Source organism: Tiliqua scincoides, chromosome 3 (genome assembly GCF_035046505.1).
Source record: "Tiliqua scincoides isolate rTilSci1 chromosome 3, rTilSci1.hap2, whole genome shotgun sequence".
NCBI lineage: Eukaryota > Metazoa > Chordata > Lepidosauria > Squamata > Scincidae > Tiliqua > Tiliqua scincoides.
The window spans coordinates 228,374,358-228,394,934 of record NC_089823.1 but is presented as its reverse complement, the minus strand read 5'-3'; the positions used below and the strand labels follow the sequence as shown (position 1 = coordinate 228,394,934).

At 44.3% G+C, this 20,577-nt stretch overlaps 1 protein-coding gene and 1 pseudogene across 1 annotated transcript in view; one reads left to right on the top strand and one right to left on the bottom strand.

Moving 5' to 3' along the window:
* The window catches only part of NAALADL2 (N-acetylated alpha-linked acidic dipeptidase like 2), a 395,487-nt gene that overhangs the window by 341,264 nt on the left and 33,646 nt on the right, over positions 1-20,577 (bottom strand). The window lies entirely within an intron of this gene.
* On the top strand, positions 1,214-1,330 carry LOC136646853 (5S ribosomal RNA; annotated as a pseudogene).

Below are 20,577 nucleotides of genomic sequence, written 5' to 3'. Positions count from 1 at the left end.
ACACACGTGGATTCTGGGCTTAAATCTGTAACCAGGCTAGGAGTGAAATATCGATGGGTTAAGAAAACAATAATGTAGAACAAAATGGTATTTAACAAGTGGATACGCTCTGAATGTGTTCCTAGATATTCTGAGAGCGAACCCATGCCATAGATATATTTTAAACATTTCATTGCAGTTGTCCATTTCTATAGGTATTGTAGTTGTTTAATATTTCACTTTAATACTTTATTGTGCAATGCATACACTCCCGGGCTAGTTGGAATGAATGGGAGTGTTAACTAGTGAAACAACAATGGTACTTCAGGAACAAATTGGATGGTGACTTAAAAAACCCTCTGGGATCATACAAGACAGATGAACTGGGGTTTGATTTTTTTTTCCTCTTAAGTCTATAGAAAATATTTCCAAATTAGTGTTTTACAAGTGAAATCCAATTATGGTGATGGAGGGCTGCAGTTCTCAAGCGCCTTACTCTAATGGCCGCAACGGTATCTATAGAAGTCATGGTCCTATGAAGGACTTACAGAGGAATTACTATTAAGAGAGGAAATTCAAAGCGCATGCCTTTTAATTTATATCCCCCCTTTATATTATTATACCGATCGCAGCTAACACAATCCAATTGTATAAAGCAATTTCAATTATTCAAAACAAAATCCAATTGTATAAAGCAACAGCAATGATAAAAGAATGATTTCTAATTAGAGAATACAAATCCTGCTCTCCACCTCAAGTTTGGTTCTTGTTATGTGGCTTCATCCTATCCTGTCCCTCCTGAGTTCCAGTTCATCATGGATTAATTCTGGACTGTCCAGTGCAATACAGCTTTTTAGCACTGTGATAGCAATGCACATGAGATAATTGTTACAATAGTACAAAAAAAAATTCATGATGTGATCTCATATGTACAATTGCATCTAAATTATTTTTATTAATGGACTATTGTGCATTGGTGAAAACATCGCATATAAAGAAGCTTCATATCATGGATGATACATCATGATTGAGGGTGCCATCAAGGGAGGGCGCCAGAATGAGGTCTCTTGTTATCTGGTGTGCTCCCTGGGGCATTTGGTGGACCGCTGTGAGATACAAAAAGCTGGACTAGATGGGCCTATGGCCTGATCCAGTGGGGCTGTTCTTATGTTCTTATGATTGATGTTATATCAGGATTTTTCTTTTTGCAATATTTTACCAATGTTCCAAGGTACCTAGCAACTGTTACCCTGCACATGCCCGATCTCGTCTGATCTCGGAAGCTAAGCAGGGTCAGGCCTGGTTAGTACTTGGATGGGAGACCACCTGGGAATACCGGGTGCTGTAGGCTTATACCATAGTCTTTCGAGACTGAAGGTTGCCAACCAAGGTACCTCAGTAATATAGTGAATGGGGAGCAGGCATGGACTTGAAAAAAAAAACCCATTGTGGGGCTTGGGGCTTTCCCTAGGGGAATGGAACTTGTGTTCCCCTGAGGAGACCTCCAACTGCTTTCCAGTGCTTGCTGGATACAGCGGCAGTCGCTCTGGTGTTGCTGCTCCAGTCGGCACTGGGAAGCTCAGGATTGGGCTGCCCATGGAACATGAGCTCTCAAGCGGCTGTTGGGAAAGACAATGGTTCAGACACGCTCCTAGGCACATTTCTCAGTTTGCTTCCTGCGGAGCCTGATACGCCTTCTCAGCTAGGTTCCTTAAAAAAAAATTCAAATGCAGAGGCTGAGCACTTGTGATGACATCATTGTTCATGGAATAGCCCAGTCTCCCCCATTCCCTCTTGACTACTCTCCTGGCCCATCCACAAGACTTGTTTACCCACTTTCTGTTGTCTTGCAGCTAGGAGACTATGCTTCCTATTACTGGTTATGTTTTGCAGAAAATAACCTGAAGCGTTGTTTTTGTTGTTGTTGTTTGGAAAAATGACAAAAGAAACAAAAGGAGGCAGGGAATAATAAAACTCTGAAGGGATAAATTCCTTTTATTTCTGTGGATGGAAATGAAGAGGTTTAACCAGATATTTAAGTGTCATTTATTTTTACTTGTAAAGAATAGTATTCTAAACAAGGAAGAACCTTCTCTCTCTCTTTCAAAAAAGAAAAAAAAAAGACCAGAAAAAAGCAATAACAAAAAGCACCTTAAGGCTAGTAATTTAATTTCTGAATAGACATATTACCTTGTTAATTCAACAGTCAGTGATAGGCATTTTTATCTGCCTCTAGATATTATTAATCATTTAGTTATTTTTTCCCCATCCATTGTAAATAAAATGTTGCCACCAGATGGAGTGCATCTCTTGCAACACTTTCTGTTAACAGAACAACAATAATCATAGCCCTGGACCACCACCGGCTGCGCAGGATTCAAACGGGAACACGGATCGACAACAGCAGTTCTCGAAGCATAAAGTGTCATCAAATGGATTCTGACATGCATAAAGGATGTGGTACAGACCGTCCTGGATGGTTCCAATTCCAAACGCAGCTGAAATACAGGTAGCTAGAATGCTTTCCCAAGTAGCTATGGGGACAAATCTGACAGACCAACCCCCAGTGGTCTCAATTCCTTTGCTCATAGCATGTTGCAGATGCTAGTAGGTCACGGCCACAAGGAGGGAAGAGGGAACCCATGTCACAACCACCTTATTCCTCGTGCACTGCAGAGAGAGCAACATGCCAAGGCCTGGAGAAAAAAGATAAAAGGAAACATATTTCTCTTCCTCCCTTCAACTCACCCCCACCACTGTTGCTTCCACTGGCTGATGGGAAGAAAAGGATGGGGGGTGCATTGGGGTGGACAATTGGCAAGAAGACAAATTATTTTGCATGTCTCGGATTCGTTCAAAAAGTTTCCACTTTTTCCCAATTTCTGGATCTATTTCCAAGCTACTCCAAAGTGAGCGAAGGACAGCCAACCATCGCAACTGCAATCCTTTACTTCCCAGAGTGAACCCAAGGGGGGCTTTGCAACGGCCTCTGCTTATTTCTGCGCAGGTATTGGCTTCACATTGGGGAGGAATGGATCGTCGTTGCAACGGAGAGCTCTTCTCTGCAGGCTTTGGAAACAGCATGAGTAGGTGACATGAAACTGAGGGATCATTGTAGTAGAGTTTCGATTGTTCCCATCACAGTGGTGGGGAGAGGGACTATAAAGAACCCTTCTGGAATTGCTACAGAGTGAGTTGAGATCAGTAGCCCTCTTGGGGCCTTATGGAAAGTCCTTCAAGGCCAAATTGGGTTCCCAGGCTGCCTGCTGCCTGTCCCCTATTCAAATGCCACTCCTGTCTTCCCATATGCTACAATCTGATAAAGAACAAAGGTAAGTAACTTGCCATTTCTTAGAGTGAAACTGCACATAACATTAAATGTGTCATCGTTTTCTGTCTTTTCCTCTGTGCGTGTGTGTGTAGTAAATATAGAATGCACAGGCGCTGGGCTTTGAGATGCCTAAGCATATTTGGCACCGCAGGCACACCTGCGGCTGCACAAAGAACACTTTGTTGATACGCTAAGTATCGAAACCCAGTGCTCTGGAAAATAACAGAAGGTTATAGAAGAGCTTTATCTCAAGAATGTTTTGTGGTTAGCTAGAGTCAGTCAGGACCAGCTCAGAGCTGTTAGAGTACAGTATTATGACACATGTCTAAGAATAAATAAAGCTGGCAAGAGGCGGGGCGCAACAGTCAACTCAGATCGGTTCCAGCCTCAAGCCTCTCTGCTCTCTCTGAAACCTGGCTCCCGGTATTCATTTTACTGTGCCGATTTCATGTTCTTTTAGCCTTCCTTACCTCTTCAGTGCCCTGCACTCATCAAGCCACTAAGCCATAACAGGCCTGGTGGGCTTCCCAAGCCGTATCAAACTGCAACATGTGTGTGTTTGTGAATAATAGCTGTTGGGACCATTGTGCTATAGAAGTGAAGGCTTAACTCCTGAAATTTCCCCACAAGCTACTTTTTGCCTTGAGAATGCAATTCAATACAGAAAAAGTCAGAGTCAGCTCCTCCTCCTAGTGTCATAAGAACATATGAACATAAGAACAGACCCGCTGGATCAGGCCATAGGCCCATCTAGTCCAGCTTCCTGTATCTCACAGCGGCCCACCAAATGCCCCAGGGAGCACACCAGATAACAAGAGACCTCATCCTGGTGCCCTCCCTTGCATCTGGCATTCTGACAGAACCCATTTCTAAAATCAGGAGGTTGCGCATACACATCATGGCTTGTAACTCGTAATGGATTTTTCCTCCAGAAACGTGTCCAATCCCCTTTTATAGGCATCCAGGCTAGACGCCATCACTACATCCTGTGGCAAGGAGTTCCACAGACCGACCACACGCTGAGTAAAGAAATATTTCCTTTTGTCTGTCCTAACCCACCCAACACTCAATTTGAGTGGATGTCCCCTGGTTCTGGTATTATGTGAGAGTGTAAAGAGCATCTCCCTATCCACTCTGTCCATCCCCTGCATAATTTTGTATGTCACAATTCCAATCCAGTCTGCCCCCCCCCCCGGAGCTTTAAAAAAACTACTACAACAACAGGGCATCCCAATCGTTTGTCTATGCAGAAAGAGTAGTTTCAGCCAGTCTCACCTTTACATAATAAAGACGCACCTGCCAAAATTACCCCTTCTGGGATTTATTCTCAAGTGAGCATGCAGGAGATGGCAGCCTTGTAGTGCTAAAATGCAGCAGTGCTAAGCTCCCTCAATCTGTTCACTGTACCTCCTGCAGGGCCAGCAACGGAACAAACCCCCACCCCATCCATTCTCAGGATGGTGGATGAGCCAGCTACATCTACAGCTGTTTAGCACAAACTCATGAAAGAGTCATCTTTTAGGACTTGTTAGTGGACACAGAACTGGGAGGTGGGGAGAGGAGAGGAAGGGGGAAACCAAAGAAAAAGTCGTTAGGGTCATATAGAAACATTATGGATGATGTGGAGGAGCTTATTGCAGGAAGAAAAGAAGGGGGAATTTAAATGAGCTCTCCTGCTAAGAGTATTGCTTAATTATCCACAACAAAGGCACTGCTTGTTCAAAAGCCCTGACCTGCAGCTCTGTTGCAGACAAAGCTCCAGTTGGCTCAAGTGGGCCTTTTGAATGTAGTATTGATGCAAACTTGAACTGGGATCTCTTTATAAATTGCTTATGCAGTATTATTTCTTTGGTTCAAGGGGAAATCTTTCCTAATTAGTGGATTTTTCTTTATTTTATTTTTTTTCATAATTCTGACATTTTACCACTCTAAGAACTGAGCAGAATATGAATGGAGAAGAGGGAAGAGAACAGGCCACACAATTAGCAAATGATGGTGGCAAATATTGCAGCACTCCGATAAGCAGTTTCAACACTGCAGCCAAGAGGGTGCACTTTAAATGAAGAGTGTGGTCTCCCTAGAAACAGTCCAAAATCAGGCAAAGAAGCTGGGATACTGGTGGTACAAGATATAGGTATGGGCAGTGATGGGCCAGTGAGGATGTGATGTCATGCGATACTGGCTCTCCTTGAACTTACAACAGCAAAATGGGTGTCACGGGTATAAGGAGACTAGTGATAGGTGGCCTGTAGGCTTACATGGAGGTAAGTAAAAACATGTTTTACTCACCTTTGTTTTGTGTTTAGGTCTTCCCCGCCCAGCCACCCAGAACCCCAATCCCATGAGCACTTGCTGCTTCTGCCAGCAGCTCTACTGCCCTTGCCCTGGGCATCAGTTGCCCAGCTAGGCTTCTCCCTTGATCCCAGGGGGGCCAGCTCACCTGTGATCAAGGAGGAAGGGACAGGCCATTGTTGGAAGCCGCAGAGAAGCTGGCTGCCCCGCTGCTGGACTTGCCACAGCTGTCCTCATTCCTCTGGCAAGTGGACCATGGGGGCAAAGCGCCGCTGAGCATGGCACACCTTCCTTGTGGCCAGCCCTGCTGGCAAGGCAGGGAGGTCCCGTGTCACCACCATAGCTGGAAGCACGCTGGCCAGAAACTCGTCCATGTTGAGCACCCTGGGTGAGTGGGGTCCTAGGCTGGATCCCAGATAATATAAACTTGTCTAACTCTTAATGCTCAGTAGGATTGTATACTGAATGCTACTTACACCTAAAATGCTCAGGGGCACCTCAGATGCAGTGAGCCATGGGACAGGGCCTCCTAGAGGAATTTTATCAGGGTGTACATAGTTTCTTTGGGGACCCCTCCCAAGGGGGAGGGGAGGGGTAAAGCAGAGTGGGGGAGGGTGGTGATCGGAATTAGCAGAACAGGAGCAGGGAGGGGGGACAAAACAAGGCAGGGGATGGTGGAGACAGCCAGAAGAGTCTTTGGAGCCCAGGTCTATTGGGTCCAGGTCTACCTACTTATCATCAGCTAAAGACGGTAACACAGAAAATCAAACACACACTTAAGTCTCTCTCAGAATCTTTTAAATATAGAAAATCATTGCGGAAAAGGAGCATCATCATATTTAGGCTTACACTAGAATGGAAAGTGTCCTGTGTGAACCAGAACTTATTTCTGCAGCAGCTGTAGTCCTGCAGCTGTGCTCCTGAGCTCCTATACACTCCTTCATCATATGTGGATCCACATGTCAAAGAGCTCACGTAGCAGGCCAGTTTCCTGCCAGATTTGACTCTGTGTTAAAGAGTGTCATGTATCCAATTATCCTGATGAGTTCAGGTAAGATCAGAAAATGTAAGATCCTAGGAAATTTCTGGGCCCCCTCCTTTGGCTCCTGGCCCCCCTTTATGACCCCCTGGGTCCAAATACAAATTACCCCCTTTTCCCTCCTCTTACAGGACCTGCCATGGGACAAAAAGTGACTAGGATGTCTGATATTCGTAGTAGGAGCTCAGATAACCTGGTAAAATTGTATTTCCCACTGCCTTATACCTGGAGTGCCGTGGAGCATTTTAGGTTTAACACCCTGCACATGCCCAATCTTGTCTGGTCTCGGAAGCTAAGCAGGGTCAGGCCTGGTTAGTACTTGGATGGGAGACCACCTGGGAATACCGGGTGCTGTAGGCTTATACCATAGTCTTTCGAGACTGAAGGTTGCCAACCCAAAACAGTTCACCTTGAACAGTCCAAGGTGCCAGGGAGAAGCAGATCTTTCAGAAGTACCTTGAGCAAGACATCCTTGCCATACCAGAGGGAAAGAAGGTGTATGTGGGAGGGGGGCTCACAGGGAGACTGGAATGAGAAAGGTATTTAGAACCCAACATACTTGGGCAGCCCAATCTTAACCTGCCCTGGAGTAGACTGGCTGGCGGGCCTGCACTGCATCCAGAGTAGGATTGGGGCCGGTTGTGGCACAACTCAGGGCAAGGTGAAGTAATTCCTCTTACCCTGAGTAACATGGCAGTGAGCCAAATGGGGCTACTCAGATCTGCGCCACCTACAGGGCTGCCCAGGAAGGGGGTTAGGATTTGGCCTAAGTGCTGGATGCTGGCACCACCCTCTTCCCAGGTCCAGCTTGTCCACTGGCCTGCCTTATTTCCACCCTCCCCCGCCCTCTCCAGATCCCTGTGCCAGCCAAGGCAGGCCAGCATAAACGTACACTGCATTGGTGCGCAAAGGCTGATTTCAGCCTCTGGAGGCCAGCACACCTGTATGTGCCAGCCTCCCAACTTTCCCAGCAGTGCAAAAGTGACTTATGGCACTTTTGTGACACCTCTGGGCCAGAGCAAGGAATTTATGCCAGCCCAAACAGCCCCTAGGATTGGGTCATTAATTGTGCTTTTGGGAGTGAAGTGGGGATCCAAATTTCAGAACTGAACTCAGGAAAAAATAAAAATAAAAACTATATTCATTTTTGTTTAATTGCTTGGTTTGCCAAGCCCAATTCTGAATCAGACAGGGAAGAGATCACCCATTATCACTTCTCACTAATGGGCAAGTTTTACATCTGTGGGAGAAATGCTTAAATATTTGATCATCCACCAACAATCCAAAATGGTATTGCTTAGCAACAGAAATATCATCTGGGGCTTCTGCTCTTCTGTTTTAGTTCTAACATTAGACAGTAAAGCACCATGCACATTGATGGCACTGTCTAAGCAACACTGCAGTCCCTCAAGATATTTTTGTCTACTGACCTAGGGTGCTACCAGTAATGTCATTTACTAATACTCAAATTAAAATTCTGTTCCACTAAGCCAGTGTTTTCCACTTCATCTTCTCTCTATCACGTCAGATCCAGCCACACTGTGTCTTTCCTTCACTCAAGATTAATCCATGCCTTATCATTCTTCTCCAGACTGACAGTTTCACTTTAAGAAAATCAACTTGTCTGATTACCTAGCTACAGCTTTACTGCTAAGTGCATTCAGTGTGTTAAATAAATGTACATCTAACTGGACTTGAAAATGTGTGGACAGGTAAGAATGGGATAGATTTTGGGGAAAAAAGAAAAAACAAGACACGCACGTTAGATATTCAATAAAGATTTCACTATGACCTGTAACCATAGTATGATTTGCACTTAAAAGGTAGACCTGTTTGTTCACTTCATAGTACAAATGAGTACGGAAACATCAGAAGTTGCTTTCCATGCTAAATAACAATGGAGAACTATTAGCAAGAGTCTCTCTCTCTCTCTCTCTCTCTCTCTCTCTCTCTCTCTCTCTCTCTCTCTCTCTCTGTGTGTGTGTGTGTGTGTGTGTGTGTGTGTGTGTGTTGTTTAACAAACAATAGCTAATATGCATTGCTCTTAGATGTACTGTACTCATTGAGATTTACTTATTTATGTTTGTTCGTTTTTCACATTTTGATACTGTCCTTCCTCCAAAAAGTTAAGGGTGGTATACACAGTTTTTTGTCCTCACAACAACCCTGTGAGGTAGATTAGGCTGAGAGACATTGACCGGCCCAAGGTCAGCTAGCAAGCTTCTTGGATGAGTGGGGATTTGAACCTGGATCTTCCGTGTCTATGTCCAATTCCCAAACCATGGCACAATCCTCCAAGACAGGTTTCTCAAATCCATCTTAAAACTAATCGCTGTGCTACATTCGTCTGAAAAGTAAACATCTTCAGATGAGAAAACTAAACAGCTTGGGAACATCATACTTCACAAACTGTCTCCTCCATTGTGCTCTAGTATGATCACTGAGGCGCTCAACTGGCACCATCTTAATTATACAATTTGATTAAGATGGAAAAAGCACAAAGACAGATTATTTCTTGGATCACCTTTCCAATTTTGTGAACTCTTTCCTGCTACTGATCAGCCAATGTCCCACTCAAAACTTTTTGGAGGGTAGAACTGGATGTTGAATCCATTTTTGGCTACTTACTGGTGCTCAGGGTGGGGACATTTCAATGATGTTTAATCTGAAAAAAAAAACACATTCTGTTTGGGAGACCCTTTTAGTTCTTTCTTTTTTTAAGCTGCCATTAGCCTTTGAGACAAAGTGGGTTATAAATGCCAATAAATAAATCCCTCAAGCAAGTCAAGTGAAAGGTCACCATGGTCTGGCCTAGATGCCTTTAAAAGGAGATCAGACAGATTTATGTATGAAAATTCCATCACAGGAGACAAGCCATGATGGGTATATGTATCATCTTGATTTTATAAGTAGGCTGTCTCTGAAGGCCAGATGCAAGGGAGTGGCAACCTGATACAGGCATCTTGTAGTCTTATTTATTTATTTACTTACTATATTTCTATCCTGCTTTTCTCCCTGATGGAACCCAAGGCAACTTACAGCACAGCTTAAGTACAAAAACATAAATCACAATCAACACAAATTAAAACTATCACAAAAACATCTTAAAAAACAGCAATTGGACATTGATACAATAAAAGAGAGCATCTTGTGCGCTCCCTGAGGCATCTGGTAGGCCACTGTGAGATACAGGAAGCTGGACTAGATGAACTAGTGGGGCTCTTATGGAAGGTTTAAAAACCAACACAAATATTCAGACACACATTGTTTTCAATGGGAATTTCAGTGCTGCAACTTCAGGTGGTTCAAGGAAGTGAGATGAATAAAATATATCCACATAAAAGTCATTTTAACCATTTTTTTAAATAGGACAATCCTTCCAGATGCCCTCTTTCTAGTTGCGACAATTGTGTGTGTGCGTGGAGGGGGAGGAATATAACACGTAGAGACTGACAACTTCCTCATTATAACAGAACATGATCAAGATATATGAATGTGAAAAAAGTCACAAGAAAACTTTAATAAATGACATAGGACAGAAGGAAATAGTCTTGGCTGTTTGATTTTTCTCCTTGTTACATGATGCTGCCTGTCTACTGAAAACAGCTCCCTTAGTTAACATTAGCCTGTGACTGAACATGTAACACTCAAGGACTTTGAACTCGCCTTGTGCCCCCAATTACGAGACAGCTAGAGGTGTCAGGTCTGCATTCCAAACTGCATAATTGATCAGTGCATGGTTTTAAATATTTTACAAATACACACAAGTCTTTGGAGTGTGTGTGTGTGTGTGTGTTTTGCAGATGCAGAGATTCTTAGCATAGGACCGGCTGTATTTGAATCCTCAAGTGGGATTAGCATTGTTTACGCCACAATCCCCTTCACTTATTGCATACATTTACATTCTGTTATTTATGGCAACATGCTGGCTGGATGCTTGAGAAATCAAACAGTTTTGAATATTGACGGATAATTGATGACAAAGGCTGAAATCCTAACCGCACTTTCCTGAAAGTAAGCCCCATTGAACAAAAAAGGGCTTACTTCTGAGTAGACCTGGCTAGGATTGTGCCCAAACTGGTTCCTATACGCATGCTCCTCACTTAGTGATGACAAGCTAAAACTTTTCAGTGGAGACAGTTTATACATTCAACTTCTAGCAGTCAAATGTGGAGGAATCTTGGGAGGTACATGTATATGTGAACCAGTTCTATGACCTTAAAAATGAGAATGTTCATGGCTGATTCACTTATAATTCACATAATACATGTTTGGTTCTGTTCACGCTAGTACACTCTGGCAAAGGCGAGTTCTCCGTGTAAGGGACATTTTCAAGGTTGTTGAATTTGATAAAACTTTGGCTTCTAAGACAGAAACTTGCATCTGGAATTATTTTTCCCTGGACAAAAAAAGCATGAACATCAGAATTTGGCACACAACAAGAAAGATGATCAAAATCAATAGATCCCAAGTTTAAATCCAGTTAGAGCCTTAGCTAGAAAGATAAATACTACACCTCAAAACAAGAAGGATTTATGACTGTCAGCATAAAAGTTTTTCTGTTTACTTAAAGTGTCTATTAGGACAATGAAAGCCAGCATCTAAAAGTCATGAGAACAGGCTGAAAAAAAAAGTTAAAAAGAGTGGGATGAATTTTCTTTAAACTATCTGATATGATTGGGAACGGGGAGAGTGATGCTTTCTTCTGTACTGTGGGCCCTCCTGATACTCGGTGACACTCCGTGGACATCTGCAAATTTGACTAGCCTATGGGTGCCGATCCCACAGCTGGAGGGCCTCAGAGGACCTCCTGATGCAAACGGAGGCAGCTTCCAGGCGCGTCTGGGAGGTCTTCTGAGGTGGAAAGAGACTGCACACAGCCTCCCTGAGCCTCAGAAGGCCTGCCAGAGCCTTCTAAAAGGCAAGTTCAGTTTGTTTGTTTTTTTCTGGTCGGGTCTCTCCGCAGATTTAATTGTTTGCAAATTTGGTATCCGCAGTGGGGGGGGGCATCCTGGAATGAATCCCCTGTGGATTTTCAAGGCCCCCGTACTGGGAAATACAGGAATTTTTTTTTTAAACCCACAAGTTAGCTGAGATGTGGTGTTTTTAAGTGCTTAAGCAGAAGCACACAGAAAGCCTTGATGATATGGCAACGGGCAAACCCTTCCTTGTTACGGCATGCCGACAGGGATGCTAGTTCTCAGGCCGAAGTGTGACAATAGCTGATACAGCACTCTGTGAAGAAGCACCCATTGTTCTCACCCCTGTATGAGATTCTAATGTGGCTTTATCTGAGAACTGAATGTAGCTGTTAATGTTGCAAGTACAATAAAAACGCAGGAGGAGGCTAGTAGAATCAGCTTTTCTCTCTCTCTGCTTTGAATCCAAAAGTCTGTCTCTCGTCTCTTCCTTGGCTCCCTGATTCTTTCCTGCACTTATCCAGCAACCTAGCCCGGGGGCTTGGTTGCTCCCCCAAGGGTCACTGCAACACTGAGATTTTTACTGTTAACATTCAAAAGATGGACCTTTTCAGAACCAGAGGCAACAGTAAGGTTTCTGTTGCAGTGAGCTAGCAGCCCAACGCTCAGTGTGACTATCTCCCAAGGCCAGACCACAGTACTCCCTTGAATGAAGACGACACATGGCAGATGTCCTCCACCAAATGTCCTTTACTATGTACAGTATATACAGATCAAGGCAGACTTGATAAGCAAACAGTCCAGTAGCACACGAGTCACGAAACACACTGACATAGCCTTCGGCACAAAATCCACTCTGCATCTCCCACACGGGAGCTTGCCCTGGCTGGAGTATATACTCGCTTCAGCCAATCAGAGCGAGCCATTATCTGCTGATGTGCTGAGTCACTGTGGGGTGACGTACCAGGTGACAGTCCCTGCTGCCTTGGTGTTGCATCAGCCACTCCCATGATGCTATGCTCAGTCAGGCCAAGACATCAGGGCCTGGTTCTATCCAGCCTGCAAATTACCAGCAGGCCTGGGGCTGCTACCTTAACAGTTTCCATCACCTGATGCGGGAGGCCAGCACATCACCCCATGGCAGACCTCCTCCCATGCAATGGGTGGAGTGACAACCCCGGGGCGATGGGAAGAGTGACATAGCATTGCCCCACTCCTGTGCCATTGCTTTTCTCTGTTCATGCACATGTGCCATGCCACCAGGAACTGTCACCCCTTTGTTTGGAAAAGCAGGTCCCTCCGAGCTAGGATCGAAGGTTCTCAGCTTCCTCTGTTTGCACGCTGCCACTGGGAACACCTGGCCTTTCAGCAGGCCTTCAGTGTCAGTGCCAAAGAGACAGTGGGTGGCACTGCGCATTGCCCCCACCCAGTGTGTCACTTAGTGCAGGCCACACCTGTGCACCCTCTGAGCATCATCACTGTTCAAAACAACAGTCTAATACTGTCTAGCCATGTCATCATAATAAAAAGGTTTTAGGGCCTCCGTCATTACCTTTCAGCTTATTCATTATATCCCCCCCCCCAAAAAAAAAAAAAAAAAAAGCAGGAACCTTGGCATCTGTTTTCAGGTCAGAGGCTACCCTTGGTCAGTGAGTGGAATAGAAATCATTCAGCGAGTGTTTTCTTTTACTTTTGTAACTTATTCCTCTATTTTCTGACCCCTATCAAGTATTCATATGGTTACAGTCCTAGTTAGTGAGCTTGCTTAGAGTCCCATGCTGTTTTAACAATCCCTTCTAAAGCCTATCAAACCTGAAGCTATGGTGCAGTGAACGGAACAAAAACCTCCTTCCTCACATTTTTTTTGTCTCCCTGCATCCCTTATAGCGTGAAGGTGACACATCCATCATTCTCCCCTTTCCCCATTTTTCTCTCACAGGAAGGGTAATCCTAAAACAACACCAAGAAAGCCACAAGTGCAGGCACAGCCTTAAAAAACTACCCGAGCACCAAATGGAGAATGAGTTTGGTTCTGTGTTTTTAAGTTTGCATAACGTAGGTGGGGGAAATGCTGGTACGGTTTTAATTAAGCCAGAAAGCTGAAAATAACTGAGCTCCAGAGGGGGAATATATTGGAGAATTGCCTGGAACAGACCTTCAAGAAATCTGTCAGTAATATTAAGTTATTTAAAGTTAAGCAATTCCAAGAGGAACTTCCCTCTTATCACTTTGTTCTTGCTAACCAAACAAAATGTGAGTCTCGGCAGACAACCAAGCATTGAGAATGGCCTTATATGCCCCTCGCAGCAACCCTTTAAGGGTCAAGTCTTCCTCTCACTCTTCAGAAAAAAGAGTTAAAGAAATGACAGGGCTATTATCAGTGATTTTGGCGAGCAGGGTTGAGAAAACACATGCACTCTGTGCGCATAGGGCTATTTCTATGCAGAACTAATTGAGGGTTTGGCACTAAGTGTGTGCTCAACAAGGAGTGATAGTCAATCAGGATCCCTGGAAAAATCTTTCTAATATACACACTTGTCTCAGTCATACTTTATGTATTTGTAGAGGTACTCTTGAGATTGTTATACACCTCAATATGCAACATCAGTACTCTTGCTTAACTCTAACTCTTAACTCTTGCTTTGCCATTGTATGGCATTAAAGAGAACGGACCAACCTCATCTCCTTTTTCTATCAGGTTACTAGCTTACCAGATGGTGGGAATGCTGTGGATGTAATCTATCTTGACTTCAGTAAAGCATTTGACAAGGTTCCACATGACGTTGTACAAATTGATGGTAAGGCCACACCTGGAGTATTGCATCCAGTTCTGGTTGCCACATCTCAAAAAGGACATAGTGGAAATAGGAAAGGTGCAAAAGAGAGCGACTAAGATGATTACGGGGCTGGGGCACCTTCCTTATGAGGAAAGGCTACAGCATTTGAGCCTCTTCAGCCTAGAAAAGAGATGCCTGAGGGGGGACATGACTGAGACATACAAAATTATGCATGGGAAGGATAAGTGGAAAGAGAGATGCTCTTTACACTCTCACATAACACCAGAACCAGGGGACATCGACAAAAGAAAATATTTCTTTACTCAGCATGTGGTCAGTCTGTGGAACTCCTTGCCGCAGGATGTGGTGACGGCATCTGACCTGGATGCTTTTAAAAGGGGATTGGACAAGTTTCTGGAGGAAAAATCCATTACAGGTTACAAGCCATGATGTGTATGTGCAACCTCCTGATTTTAGAAAGGGGCTATGCCAGATGCAAGGGAGGGCACCAGGATGTAGGTCTCTTGTTCTCTGGTGTGCTCCCTGGGGCATTTGGTGGGCCGCTGTGAGATACAGGAAGCTGGACTAGATGGGCCTATGGCCTGATGCAGTGGGGCTGTTCTTATGTTCTTAAAATGGGAGATACCTGGCTTGGCAGCACACCATATGAGAAGGATCTTGGAGTTGCAATGGATCACAAGATGAACATGAGTCAGTGGTGTGATGTGGCTGCAAAGAAGGCGAATGCAATTTTAGCCTGAATTAGTAGAATCGTAGCTTCTTTTTGAGAGTTACGAGGACTCATGGCTCTGCTTTATTCTCCATTGGTAAGACCTCACCTGGAATACTGTGTTCAGTTCTGGGCACCTCACTTTAAGCAAGATGCAGCCAAACTGGAGTGGGTGCAGAGGAGAGCGACGAGGATGATCAGAGGGCTGAAGGGCAAGCCCTACGAAGAAATGTTGAGGGAACTTGGTGTGTTCAGCCTGGAGAAGAGAAGGCTGAGGGGGAAAATGAAATGACAGCTCTCTTCAAATACCTGAAGGGCTGTCATTTAGAAGAGGGGATTCCAATTGTATATCAGGAAAAAGTTCCTGGCGGTAAGGGTGGTTTGGCAGTAGAACAGATTGCCGAGGGAGGTGATGGACTGTCCCTTACTGGAGATCTTCAAGCAGAGGTTTGACAAGTACCTGCTAGAGATGCTCCAGGAGGATCTCTTGCTACAGACAGAAGGTTGGACTATATGATCTTTCAGGTACCTTCCAATTCTATGATTCTATGGAACTTTAAAAACCAGTGGATTGTTTCTGGGTTGTGCACAGAAAGTTACAAAATTATTAAACGCTGATCATATGTTTTCAGCTCACGATTTAGCAATGGCGTCATCGCTTAGCCTTGGTGCCAGTGATTTAAGTGGCTAAATGTTTTCACCATCTTAAAAACTGAACTCCAATTTCTTTATTGGTCTCCTTGGCATATATATCAGAGGGGACAGATGCACTCAAGATGTCTTCTGATGGTATATTATACCTTCCACAGTCCTTTCCACTGCTTATGGATAATGCAATGAAAATGGTGTCAGAAGGGTTCATCTTCCAAGATCTTCCTGGGCTTTGAAAGGGTGTTTAATGAGTGCTGGAGGGCATCTGACAACTGTACCCTGGAGACAAACCAACTGGAAAAATAAAACAACTGTTCTACTAGAGAAGGGCTGGCAAAAAGAAATATTTAAAAATACCCCTCATTCAGCATTTGGTGTGAAAATGACAGTACAGGTATGTCTATTGAGGGGTGGTGGGATGTAACATGAAAACTGTATTTGACAAATGTGAGTAAGACATTAAAAGCTATACTAAAACAAATTCTCACTAATGCTTAAAATACACACACACACACACACACACACACACACACACACTTTAGATGCCCAGATGATGCTAAATTAGATTTGCAGATGTCTGGCAAGGAAGGAAAAAGCACTGATAATGGCAAATATAGCCGCATGAGACACCAAATCCATAAATTAGGTTTGAGAGTGTTCCAAACCTTTAATTTGTTGGCTGTGGCAAACAAGCCTCGATCAAAACACCACAATAAAAGTTCTCCATTCTCAGCAATCGGAAGACTGGCTGCCCAGGGTGAGGGTAGAATGCCACTGTGTTTCTGTGGCAAGGCACCAGGGAAATAAAGAACACAGTTCTGCAGCCAAATTAAAACAGACCGATGTGTAGTCAATTACATGCAGCTCTTCTATTTACTTGCAAGGTATCTTTGTATTGTTCAGTTTGCTCTTGCTCTTGCTCTTCCCCTCTTCTTTGATCTTTTATTGTGCCAAATAAACCTTTTCAAAACATATTAAGGAAATCAAGAGCAAAGGATAACAGAACAGAATGAGGGAGCTGCTGGGATTTGTAGTGTGTAGGGTGTAGTGTGATTTGTAGTTTCTGGAGCCCAGGAGCACCATCTCCATTGCAGTGTTACAAAGTTTAGCATAGCAAAGGAGCTGCAGACATCTGACCATCTTGAAAAGGGAGTCAGGAGCCCTTAAAAAAATCAACATGCGCCAACACTATTGTCACAACAGAATTTCTGAGTCACTCTTGTCTTTATTGATTCAAAGACAAACTGAACAGGAACTATATACTCTTAAGAGCTTATTCTCCTGAAGTGTCGACAGACCCTGTGATGGGGCAGCTGTGATCCTTACAGGAGGAAGAAAGGGTGTTCAGGCACTACTGAAACTTTCCTCTAGCATAGTGGTTCTCAAACATTTAGCACCAGGACCCACTTTTTCGAATGAGAATCTGTCGGGACCCACCGGAAGTGATGTGACAGGAAGTGACATCATCAAGCAGGAAAATTTTTAACAATCCTAGGCTGCAATCCTACCCACACTTACCCAGGAATAAGTCCCACTGACTATCAGTATTAAAAGCTTATACAAAGTAGCCTGTCAAAAGTAGAGATCTGTCACATTTTCCTAAATGCAGTCACATACCATGGGAGCATCAAGTCTAATATATTAAAAATAAAATATTGAAATGAATGGGGGCCCACCTGAAATTGGCTTGTGACCCACAGTTTGACAAACATTGCACCAGCAAATATGCTTAGGATTTCTCCACTCCTGGAGCTAGAATTGCTTATTAACTGTTACAGAGAAGTGTCCTGAACAAGCAATAGTTTTGCAAATGGATTTTAATGGATCCATTTTTTTTAAAAAAGCACAAAATATTGTGCAACATTTTATACTTTATGTTTTTATTGTTTCATAAGCCAACATGACAGCCTTTGGCTGGGCTAGGAGGCAAGGATCACAACATTAAACAAGCAAACAAAATGATGCATTTATGGAGGGGTGTGCATGTTGGCAGGGGCAGTAGATCTGCACCGATTTCAGTGACAGAGTCACTTGAAATTCTTCTGCAGCCAGTTCTAAAAAGCATGTAAGAAGGGAGACTATCAATAGGACTGGGTGGGGTAAATCTATGTATACCAGCAGTGACCAACAGAGAAAAAAGAATGCTTGCTGGCAGTAGGTTCAGAGTCAAACGTATGGAGGTACCTGTGAATATCCCTTTAGTTTGCCTCTCAGGCCTAAAGATAGATATTCTAGAGCAGTGTTTCTCAAACTGTGGGTCGGGACCAACTAGAAATTGGTCAAGAGCCAATTTCAGGTGAATCCCCATTCATTTCAATATTTTATTTTTAATATATTAGACTTGATGCTCCCATGGTATGTGATTGCATTTGGGGAAATGTTACAGATCTGTTCTTTTATTAGGCTAATGTGTATATGATAGTCAATGGAACTTACTCCTGGGTAAGTGTGGGTAGGATTGCAGCCTAGGATTGTTAAAACTATTCCTCCTTGATGATATCACTTTCAATCATGACATCACTTCTGGCGAGTCCCGACAGACACTTCCCCTCTAAAAAGTGGGTCCCGGTGCTAAAAGTGTGAGAACCACTGTAGAGACACTCACAAGACTCCTTTATTTAAAGGCATTTGCAGCAAACAACTACACTGGAGACACTCCGTAGCATAAGGGGAGATGGTTTCCAGCAGGAAAATGGCACAATCGAAAGGGGTTAATCACCCCTCCTGCATACCACAGTCCTTGAAACAGTCAAGATGGGTTCTCTTGGTCAGCTGTTTGGGTTTTGTTTTCAAAAAGGCACTGCTGGTTGAAAGGATTCTTTACAGCAAGGCATCTCTTTGAACAGTTAGTTGTTCAAAGTTGTTTAGGCAGACCAGAATCTGCCACAAGGAAGCAGAGCCCATGTTTCATCTACTCTAGTTTGTCTCAGGCCCTGGAGTTACAAATCTCCCTCAATGTGATTCCTCATTTTTCCCTGCCTGGTGGTGTGGGATGGGATGATGGTTCAGAGGCACAGTTCCTGCAGGTCTGCTTGTAACCTGACCCTGGAATATACAGGGATCCTAAAACTTTCTTTTAATGTCACCCTGTCTAAACAGTTGCATTGATTTCATGTCCGTTTTCACTGGGGAAACTCGTTCAAGTGTTTCTGAATGTTTCCTTCTGGAGGGGACCAAACTAGCATTAATTGGATGTCGCTAATCAATCAAAAAGGATGCTGACATGGATCTTGATATTCCTGTCACCAAAGGCCACATCTGAATGGGCCGTTACAAAGGGCTGGGGAGTAGTAAAGAAGCTATGGGGGGGGGGAATGGGAAAAGCTAGTTGGTAGCTCTAAGTTTAAAAATCTATAAGCTCCTTATTACTTTTAACATTTGTCAGTATTGTTTATTTTTCACATTTGTGTACTGCCCTTCCTCCAAGGAGCTCAGGGTGGTATACCCGGTTCCTTCCCTCCTTTTGTCTTCACAACAACCCCGTGAGGTAGGCAGGCTGAGAGACAGTGACTGGCCCTTTCAGATGAGTCTCTGCTGGAGAGAAGGTGGAGTACCTCAAGACATGAGGGATGCAAACATCATCACGCTGTACAAGAACAAAGGTGACAGGGGTGACTGCAACAACTACCGCGGCATCTCTCTCCTTAGCGTTGTAGGAAAGCTGTTTGCCCGAGTTGTACTAAAGAGGCTCCAGGTACTTGCAGAGAGCGTCTATCCAGAATCGCAGTGTGGATTCCGAGCCAACAGGTCCACCACTGATATGGTATTCTCCCTTAGACAACTGCAGGAGAAATGCAGGGAACAACGACAGCCACTCTTTATAGCCTTCATAGATCTCACAAAGGCTTTCGACCTGGTCAGCAGAGATGGCCTCTTCAAGATTCTCCCCAAGATTGGATGTCCACCCAGGCTCCTCAGCATCATCAGATCTTTCCACAAGGACATGAAGGGCACTGTTGTCTTCGATGGCTCCACATCAGACCCTTTTGACATCCGAAGCGGAGTGAAGCAGGGCTGTGTTCTTGCACCAACCTTGTTTGGGATTTTCTTCGCTGTCCTGCTGAAGCAGGCCTTTGGAACTGCAACAGAAGGCATCTATCTCCGGACCAGATCAGACGGAAAGCTCTTCAACCTCTCCAGACTGAGAGCAAAATCCAAAGTCCAGCTGAAATGTCTGCGTGACTTCCTCTTTGCCGACGATGCAGCTGTCACTACCCACTCTGCCAAAGATCTCCAGCAGCTCATGGATCGTTTTAGCAAGGCCTGCCAAGATTTTGGACTGACAATCAGCCTGAAGAAAACACAGGTCATGGTTCAGGATGTGGACTCACCTCCCTGCATTACAATCTCTGAGCATGAACTGGAGGTTGTCCATGACTTTGTGTACCTTGGCTCAACGATCTCCGACACTCATTCTCTCGATACCGAGCTAAACAAACGCATCGGTAAAGCAGCTACCACGTTTTCCAGACTCACAAAGAGAGTCTGGTCCAACAAGAAGCTGACGGAACATACCAAGATCCAGGTCTACAGAGCTTGCGTCCTGAGTACACTTCTGTACTGCAGCGAGTCATGGACTCTTCGCTCACAACAGGAGAGGAAACTGAGCGCTTTCCACATGTGCTGCCTCCGACGCATCCTCGGCATCACCTGGCAGGACAAAGTTCCAAACAACACAGTCCTGGAACGTGCTGGAATCCCTAGCATGTATTCACTGCTGAAACAGAGACGCCTGCGTTGGCTTGGTCATGTCGTGAGAATGGATGATGGCCGGATCCCAAAGGATCTCCTCTATGGAGAACTTGTGCAAGGAAAGCGCCCTACAGGTAGACCACAGCTGTGATACAAGGACATCTGCA